Source organism: Poecilia formosa, unplaced genomic scaffold (genome assembly GCF_000485575.1).
Source record: "Poecilia formosa unplaced genomic scaffold, Poecilia_formosa-5.1.2 Scaffold283, whole genome shotgun sequence".
In the NCBI taxonomy this organism is placed as follows: Eukaryota; Metazoa; Chordata; class Actinopteri; order Cyprinodontiformes; family Poeciliidae; genus Poecilia; species Poecilia formosa.
In genome coordinates, this window is record NW_006800222.1 from 511,531 (window position 1) to 521,813 (window position 10,283).

The 10,283-nt window shown below is 35.5% G+C and overlaps 1 protein-coding gene across 3 annotated transcripts in view; it reads right to left on the reverse strand.

The window, feature by feature from the left end:
• Positions 1-8,286, reverse strand: part of atxn7 (ataxin 7) — a 32,918-nt gene extending 24,632 nt beyond the window's left edge. For 2 of the 3 annotated variants that reach the window (XM_016681502.1, XM_007571588.2), the window contains exons 1-2: positions 8,117-8,286; positions 5,542-5,638 (exon numbers count right to left, since the gene is read on the reverse strand). The gene's annotated coding sequence lies outside the window, so the exon portion shown is untranslated. Of the gene's footprint in view, positions 1-3,377; positions 3,608-5,541; positions 5,639-8,116 lie in introns of those variants that run through there. The other variant, XM_016681501.1, reaches the window with a different exon arrangement.
• Between the last annotated feature and the right edge of the window lie 1,997 nt (positions 8,287-10,283).

Here is a 10,283-nt window from a genome sequence, read left to right on the forward strand (position 1 = left end):
TACCTGGGTGTAACACCTGATTGTTTGTACTAATGTGGAATTTCCATCATCTTAAAGCAATCTCCTCAGAAAAAGGCATATTTGTCCACACAGATGCACCTTACTGGATGTTTTCGAACCATTTTCTGTGAAGTTGAGAGATGGTTGTGTGTGAAAACCCAAGACCAGCCCACAGGTCACCAACACCAAAACCAGTGTGTATATGCAAGCAATGTCTTTGAATAAATACTGATAACACAATGTTTGTCAGTCATTAAATATTTATGTTAGGCGAAAAGAAAATTTTTAATTTTCACTTTTTTTTTTCAAATACCCTTTAAAGGAAACATTTAAAAAAATGCAAATCTGAAAAGTGCGACATTCACATGGTGTTGCTCGTTTGCTATTGTTCTCAAACATATATTTGAAGTCTTTAAAGAAAAGCTGTCCTGAAGTTAAATTAAGATAATTATTGACATCGAGTTTAATTTTGGGGTATCAGAGTAAAGAAGACTTAAGTTTTGTTTTGTAAAAATGTTCTGAAAATGATGTTTTTATTCAACTTTGCAATAATGTACCACTAAAGTCCAGAGAAGGTACATTTTGTTCGTTTTGAAAAAAAAAAAAAAAAATCAAGCAATATGAATAATGAATAATTTCCACAACCTTTCCTTGTGGAAATAGAGTGGAAAGGGAACAGACAACACTCTGTTGGTAGAACAGTAACGTGCACTACGATACGGTATGACTGGGTACGATGGTAACTGACACCTTTTTAGAGTATTAGAACTGTACACAAAAGAAGAGATGAAATAAGAAACCAATAACAACTGGGTAAATCTTACCTCTGTTTTTAAAATGCACTATTGGATTCAGAATCTCAGTACGTATACCCTTCATGTGCACAAACTGGATATGCATGGCTTGCGTTGTGCAATCTATGTCCACAGATTGGAAAACAGTTTCTTCCTGCTAAGAACAAGGAAGTGGGCCAGTGTGTGCAGGGCCTTGGGGCAGCATGTGGGACACTGATGTTTTGCCCAAAGGTGTGGATTCTCTTAAACCGTGCCGACTGCTGAGTTGTCAAAGTAAGATGATGTAAAAAAATAATAATAAGGAAGAAAATAGCTCAATATTACTCCTTGGACTTTAAGAAAATCCCTCTGTTATACAAGCATTATTACAAAACAAGGTTAATTTTACTTTCACTTTCTAAATGATTACTCTTGATCCAACAGCAAGAGAAAAACAAGACTTTAAAAATGAATATTGTACCATGGAGAAAATAACACACTGGTAATAAATGCCTTCTATCTTTCAGCTCTTTTGTGTACACTATTCTCTTTAAGTCTTAAGGAACAGCAAGCTGTTAGTATGACAAGATAATGTGATTTCTTGGATGTATAAAATAAAAGGCATATTTGAATGTCCTCTTAATTGTCTTCACCTCCCTGTGCACTTTTAAGGTAAGAATCTACAACATAGTGGAATTAACAACCTCAAGTCAAAGATATTTTTAGTGTTAGTATCAGATAACGACTAACCGCTCATTTTCTTCAGTCTTAATTTTAGCTGTTACAACCACACCTCTGAAATATGGAGTCCTTAGCCTCAACCGTTGAAAATAATTTGCAAACTACTTCTAAATGAACTGCGTTTAGAAACCACAAGCATAATAATACAGTTTTCAAATGAAGATTTCATTTTGTAAAAGAAAAAAGGATATCAAAACCAACCTTTCCTTGTGTGAAAATATAAGTGGGACTGATATTTGTCAATGTGGAAATGGTTACAAAGTCATTTTTGCAGCTCTAAAGCGTGAGACTCCAACAAACCACAGTGAGAGTTGTTTTTCACAAATGAAATAAAAAAACAAACCTGGATCAGTAGTGAACCTTCCTGGGAGCGGCTGGCCTACAAAATTACACGTCATCCAGGACGTGTCTAAAGAACCCAGAACATCTAAAGCGCCACAGGCACCACTTGCCTCAGTTTGGTTCAAAGTTCATAACTGAACAATGAAAAGACTGGGCAAAAAATGGTACATATGGGGCCAAGACCACTGCTGAATGTGATCGATAAGACTATTGGGGAAGAAAACTGTGTTGGGAACAACCGTAATGTTTTCGAAAGGTGTGCGTCCCGTTACATCACATGTAAAACTACCACAGTATCTCAGAGAAAGAAGCTCATAGTCAGCGGTACTAAAAGTGGGAATGCACCTATACGCGCAGCACCGCGTATGGGTGCTGCGCTAGAGAGAGTGCCAAAACAAAATTATTTCTAAGTATTTTCTCTGTTTAAAAATAGAGAAAATACTATTCTCTAGTATTGTGCATGTGTAAATGGTGTGATCAATAACAGAGACACAGACCGATTAGCCGCCCCTCCGCTCCTTCACCTTCACACATTCAAGTGCGCTTTTTGATGTTTTTTTTATTTTTATTTCTTTTTAATCACATTGTCATCTGATGACAGGGAACTACACATGGAAAGAAAGAAAAGAAAGAGAAGGGAGAATGACAGGAATGTTGTAAGGATGAAAAAGAGCTTTTGCAAGTGTTTTAAAGACAGTCGGTAAGTTATGTCAGTCCATGAAAAGGAAGCTAGTATTCAGGTAAGCTACTAGTAAAATGACAGGACAATGTGGTCCTGCAACTGTGTGCTGTAGTTACAATATAGCAGATTATGCTAAGGAAAATAAAGAAACTTGTTTGTGGTTATTTTGCTGTTCTGACAATCGCCAACAGTAGCGCCTCTAATGTGCCAGCGTACGCCTCGGAAAGTATCGTTTCAGTCAAACATAGAGGTGGCATTGAGATAATTTGGGGTATTGTTGTTTAGGACCTAAACAACTTGGTGAATTCAACTCTCTACCAGAAAACCCTGGTAGAGTTTAATTCAATGAGCACAATGATCTTAAGCACACCAGCAACCTCTGAATTGCCATAAATTTAAACAAATACAAATTTAAGGCCTTATAAAAGTTTTGCCTTAAATATGATCGAGACGGTGCTGCATAATTGAAACTAAAAGGCTGAAAAGGCATTTTTAGATCCACTGACAACAACTTTAAGTGATTTTCTATAACGTGTTTTATGCCTGAAAACCCTCCAACGTTGTTAAATTGAAAACAATTCCTCAAAACAGTAAGCAAATACTAAACCCTTGATAAATCAAGTCATCATTGGAAAGTTGTGTTTTACTAAATTTATTTTTGTTTTTTTCTATTTGAACTTTCATTATCTGCATCATCTGAGCCAGTAATCCAATTCTGACATTTTTGCCATTTAAAACTAAATGGTGCAACTTGCGTGTTACTTGAAGATGTTGTGACATTTAATTGTACACCTGACACTACTAATCTACAGGCACATCGACTGAAAGTAAAATCCGACCTTGAACCCGATTTCAGTACAGTTTTGGTAAACCATAAATCCTCACAGGGTGATGACCATGTCGTTGCTTTGCTGTTTTGATTGCTGAAATGGTGTCCGTCACAGGACCATGCTCCATTTTGTACTCGACTGAAACATGTTTTTTATATCCAACTTGGCAACCAACTATTTTAAATAATTTTCTATCATCTAATGATAGGAAATGTGATACTGTGCATTAAATATTTTATCAGCAGAAGGTCACTTAAGAGTTGTTTTGTTTCAATCTGCGTTTGAATATAATCTGCCATATTTTATAAGAGTGGATTGGTCCAGACAGGGATCATAACAAAAATAAATGGTTTTCAGACAAAACATAACAAATAAATAAATGAGATATGATGGAACATTTGACCATTTTTAAGAATATTTATTTTCCCTATGCATGATTAACTAAAATTAAAAATAAAACTGCATTCAGTACGTTTTAAATCTTGAATTCAAAGTGGTTTGTTTACAAATACAAAATGGAAGTAAAAAGGTATGTATGGCAATGCCTAGGTACGATTTAGGGGTAGGAATTGTAAAACAGGGGAAGTGACCTGAAGTCATTCACGCATGACACAAGAAAGTAGCAGTTCTTATAAACATCATCTTGCTGATTAAGACCAAACAAAATCTTAGTATTTCATTACAGCTGCAAAAAAAAAAAAAAAAAAAAAACACAATCCAAAGCTTGGTTTGGCTTGAATTGCAACTATTCTTTTGATTTTTTTTAAGCACAAATTACTTTTTCAAGCTCCATTTCAATTGTCTGAACTAAGTTCTTAACAAAGCTTAGGGGAAGATATGTAACCCAGTTGGGGCTGAAATGATACAGAGATTACTCATAACTTCATAGGTGGGGTTTACAGTTATTACTCATCAGTCGGTCTTACCCTGCTTCGGATTTACATATCTCTGTCTTACTCATCTTCTCCTGAGCTCTTAAAATGGTTCAACTTGAAGTTGTACCCCAGGAACTGTAATGTCGAGAGGCAGAATGCTAAGAACAAGAAGCTAGAAAGTAATCCCACAACCACTTCTACCAATGAACAAAACTGAAGTACGTCTCTTTATTTTACAGCAGCTATGCATCAGCTTTGTTATCAGTAATGCAACTGGCTGATATTTTTTTAAAACAACCACATAAAATGTCCCTAATCCGCTAATTACATCTCGGTAATATTGAAAAAGATTTTTTTTTAAATCAAAACTCTTGCAGTTTACCAACAAAGCATTGCAAAGTGCTTGCTGTCCTGTCCCTGCAGTAGCCTGTTAACCAACCTGAGCAAATAAAGAAAGTCAAATGAAAGTAGAAAACTGTCCTGTGGTCTAACAACTGAAAATGTGAAAGTGTTTATGGAAATTATGGACTACACTTATTCCAGGCTGAAGGTCGGCATCTTACTTTGAGATTGAACATGGATTTTGGAAAGAAAACAAAACTGGGCAGTTTACTTTTTCTCAAAGAAAGAAAATAAAGAGGGAAATCTGAAAGGTGTGGCATGTGTGTCCAAAGGTCTTCAAAAGTCGCCTAACTGGTTAATTAGCGTTCACCTGTGCATAAATTAATCTAAGTATGAATCCAGTTGTCCGGTGAAGGCCTCAGAGGTTTGCTAGAGAACATTAACAGGATCAAACAGGATCATAAAGAAAAACTAACACAGCAGACCAACAGCTCAGGGAGAAAGTCGCAGAAAGGTTTAAAGAAGAGTTAGGTTCACAACACTTTGCAGCTTTAGCAGCAAATAAAATGCAAACTATATTTTATTCAATTTTTGTTTGTGAGATAAAAATTATGTGCTACATTTTGCTGGTCTATCACATAAAAGTTTGTGGCTTCAACGTCACGTGTTCAGAGAAAGAACCACAAATGTCATGCATTGCGAAACTGTTGCCTAAACACTACTAAAAACCAAAATGAACAAAGAGCAGGAAAATTATATACAAATGATGTTCTTGTTAGTGACATTATGAAAGAACTCAACAATTTTGGAAGTCCAGTTGTATTTCACAGAAACCTGAAGTTTGTGAAGAAGACATGAAACAGGACTGCTTCAAAACTGACTTACCAAACCTCAACACGCATAACTTTTTAAGTGTGACAATTATAAAACGTGTGGAAGAACCTGTGAGGTCTTACCTTGATAGAACAAGAAACAAGGAGTTTATTTTTAATGTGATCAGCCAATCCTCATCGGCTTTAGTGTTTGCAGGCTGGCACACACCAGAGAGGATATCTGGAGAAAGACAAAACAATGCATACCGACACAGACAATTATGCAGGGTAAATTAGACTAAAGTGGGTCAAATCGTCGCTTTGCCAAGTCATGTCTTCATTTTACAAATAATAAAAAGAAGCAACTTTAGGTATAAAATGTTTCTCTAAACTAGCGTCTTGAACTCTTGTTCTTGTTGGCATCTGTTCTTTGTGATTTACAGTCTTTGCTGGAACAAATCTGATTAAAATGACTGGGCCTTTAACAGGTTTCTTCACGACTTGACAACCTGCTGAGGAATAATTTCAAAATGGAGTTTGCTCTCCAATTTCATTTAATTAGCAATTGGATAAAAGCCCTTTGCTTTGGCCTTAAAGTGAAAAACATGAGCCACACTTACTTTTAGAAATTCAACAGGTTCGGCTACAGGCTTTTAGGTCTGATATTTTGACATTTAAACTTGAGAATTAATGTATTCCTCTTGTTTTATACTGCTAGAGACTATATGTAGCCACTGGTAAATTTACTTGGACCTTAGTATCTATGTTGATAAAGGTTTATCAATTAAATAAATGACGTATTAATCCCATATTTACATTTTGCACAGCTTCTTTTCCAAACATTCATGCCCTTTTAAAGCATTTCTTATAATTATTCATTTTCCTGTCAAGTCATTATCAAATACAGGTCACTAGAGTCAATAAACCTTAAAAAGACATTATTATTCCTGTGTACATTGCGTTTTACCTACAAATAGATCACCGGAGTGATCAGAGAGCCAGACGTATCATCACACCAACGCCGCCTGTTGTTGAATTTCTTACGCTGTTTAAATCTTTTAGACTATTTCATGTTGCCTGACAGGTTCTGTTTCAAGAAATGTCTGGATTCTACTGGCTTGGCAGTAATAAGGCCTGAGTGTAGCTCATAGACTTGAAGAAAAAAATATGAATGACTGTTGATTCATAATATAAAATTAAGGCAATTAGTTTTTCACAAAGGACCAATAAGGTTCAGCTGACGCTTTCCCCCTCTAATCAATGGAATCATGATTCAGAAAGTTGTTTTTAGTGTTTACTCTGGTTATACCTTTCTGAGATCAGATCAGTTAAAGCACTTAACAAAAAAAACAAAAAAAATTGCAGATTCATCTATGCATTACATGTGTATCTGCTTGTGCTATGAATTCACAAATGTTTAATAACAGAATGCCAACAAAGACATGCTGAAAAGGATGACATCTATATTTTAAGTGTTTGCTTTAAACGTATTAAAATATATGATTCTGTTCATCCTCAAAGTATCTCCGATTACATAAAAGGCCTTTGACCCACAATGCAGTTGTCAAAGACGTTTCTGCTTAGTGACCAATATGCCGAAGCTCGCAGAGAGTGATGGGAATATGATGACATTGGAAAAGAAAGAGAAGCACAAGGTGGCGTTGCTATGATCTGTTTTCTTAATATAGTGCCGTTCAACATAAACAGAATTTAAATACAAATGTACAGTGTGACAAACTTCCTCAAAGCAATGTATGTCAGGCATAGATAATAAAGAAACAACTACTCTATCAATAATGTAAAAACTAAATAGAAACAATGAAACAAGTCATTGTTTCAAATGTAAGCTGTAGTACATGATGTACATTGATGTAGAAAGAGTCAAATTTGATCTTCAGTTTCTACACTCCAAAGCGTATGTTGTTCTATGATGTACTTTAAGTATGTGTGCTGGGGGGAGGAGGGGAACAACTTTTTCTCCTAGAATATAAACGATTGTTTAAATCTGCAAACATGAGTAATTGTGGCTGTAAGTTAAAACATCTTTTTGTGGTTAATAATGGCAACATAAGATAGTTTTGAGCATATTATGATCAACATCTCACAATAAATCAGGTAAACTCACTTAAAGCAGCCTGTGGAAGGGATGGGCATTAACATTTACAATGAAATCAACTATCTCATCACAGTGAATTTATTTATTTGCATACTTTGTATGTGAATTTATTCACATATTTTCACGTCAGACTGGTATTTAAACTATACATCCACGGCGCGTCGAAAATAAACTAAACATTTATAAGGGTTACATAGAGAAATGTCTCCATTGGCAACGAGCAGGTGCAAATGGGGTAGCTAGCGGGTAGCAGCTAGAGGACACAAACAAGAGGCAGCATTTTTAGCTAACGTTGCTCCTGTACTTTTTTACTACATTTGTAACATCACAAACTATACTATCTATATGAATTCTCTTTAAACCCCAATAAAAACTAACAACCAACATCTGGCGGAGTTATATTTGTCAAAAAGGATGTATGTTTGAGTAGTCCTGTACTATAAATAAGCTCCATTCAGAGTACCACTGGGGCTGGTACTTCACAGCAGCGGTGGCTAACTGTTACATTAGCCTGAAGCCAGCCATGGCCAGCATTAGCGAGGAAGCTGCCAGAAGCCTGACAGCACAGCGGCGGTCACGGAACGACGACAGCCGAGGACTTACCGAGGCCCTGGGTACTGGAGCTCTAAATGTGTCCCCAGGTCGGTGAACAGCAACTGGATGCACGGGGTGAATGACAAAGAGGACGGTGGGAGAGAAACGAATGCAGTGTTCAGCTTCTAAGGAGGTCTTCTCCTGGTGCTTCCATGTCTGTTTACCAGATTGCATTCTGGGACAGGGACGTCACTGGTGATGTGTCAGTCGCGAGCGAGTCAAGTCACTGTGCCGGCTCTTTTTTGTGAACGATGGAAATACAAAACCTGAGTGAAGATAATATTTAGTGCATTATGTGTGTGTATTGTTGATCGTTTTTAACAGTATGATATTAGTTGTAATCCTTACAGTGCAATTTGTTTGAATTGTCAGAAGAAGTACTAATGGCTCTTACATGAGTGCTGCTCAATTCAAATTCCTTCTTCTATGCCTTGTATTTTAAAGAATTTGTGGAACAGTTTGGCCATTCATTATATTGTAGGTTTCACCTTTGTCTTAAGTTATCTTAGTAGTATTATAAGAATGTTTTATACATAGCACAGATTGAATAACTTTAATAGCATAAAAGCTGTAAATTTCTCTGTTTAACCTAGTTTAGATTTGATAAGTCTAATTATGAGACAAAGGTGATCACAGATTTCTTGGAAACTGTGAAACAATAGTTTCATTTAGTACTGAATGGGATTTTTACTATTATTTTTATTTAACCATGAAGGGCTTGTTGAGATTTAAAATTTAATTTACAAGAGAGACCAGAAATGTTGACACATATAAAATCTTCAATGTTGTTATGCCATTTTCTTTACAATTATAAAAACAAACAACATGACATGAATTGACATGACAATAAGCAGTTCAAAAATCTTGAATCTGGATTAGTTTTTTGTAACACAGACACACTGCATGCTAAGTAAAGTGTCATTTCCCAAGCAAATGCTGAAAGAATATATAATTTCTGAGTTCTGAGTTCTAAAATCTACTTGAGCTCCTCTCCGGTCAACTGCAACTCCACATGAGTTTTGCACTTTTCTCATGAAATAAAACCCATTTGATGGACTTTCAGAAGCCAGCCGTTCAAGCAGGTCACATCCTGGGATGTCACAGAGCCAGTGAATGATTCTACATCTTCCAAAATTGTTTTCCATTATGTGTCCATCCTGCCAAGGAGAGTATATCCTAGCATAAAGTGGAACCTCTGTTATTGAACATGAAGCTAATTTATAAAAAAATAATAAATGAAGTCAATGCATTTACATTAACAGTACAAAGATGAATTTATAATAACAGTTAAAACCAGACATGAACGCAGTGTAATAAATACATATCTTTCTGTAGAAGAAATTAACATGGATGAGAACCCTAAAAATGACTTACTGCTTATACGTTAAGACCAAACATGGTTGCTGTAGTTATGAAATAGATTACTTTGTACTACTTTAAATACTGGCAATATCTTACAAATGTGTACATTTACATACTAGAAAAGTATCAACGTCACACTTAAATGAATAATTATGAAAGCTAAAAGCTGTATTAAATGGAGATTAGATTGGAAGCTAAATGGTTGTTGACAATGAATTGAGTAAATGATCCGGATCTTATAAAAGAGTTCTATCATCCATTAGACGTCAGTGCGCGAGGACGTGAAGTGCACGAGCATTATCGTTTGGTCTTTTTTGTCTGCAATAAAAATACACAGACATAAATTACTGAGCAGAATAAAGTAAAAATAATTCAGATTAAAACATGAGACAACAATAAATAGGGATTATAATACAGTGAAAAAGTGTTTTCCCCATCACATTTTTTTTCTAGTTTTTGCTAGAAAAATTAGAAATCTTCGTCACACTTAAATCTTTGCCGAGTTGCTTATGCAATCCACAGAAGCAACTGTGGATTGCATAATCCACAGTTATTATGCAATCCACAAATTTCTGCTTTTCACAAGCAGAAATTTCAACTTCTGCTTGTGAAAATTTCTGTGATATTAGGATGTTAAACGATAAGAGCACTACCTATCTTGGATGTTGTTTTGGCTTATTAAACTGTAGTAAAACTCTAAACGCCCAGAGTAGGAGGATTTAATCATCAATTGTATCATATTTTGCAGGTTGTAAGTCAAAATGTTCTCGTGAAATTACAATTGTAGTAAAACTATTATTTTTATTAATGATAT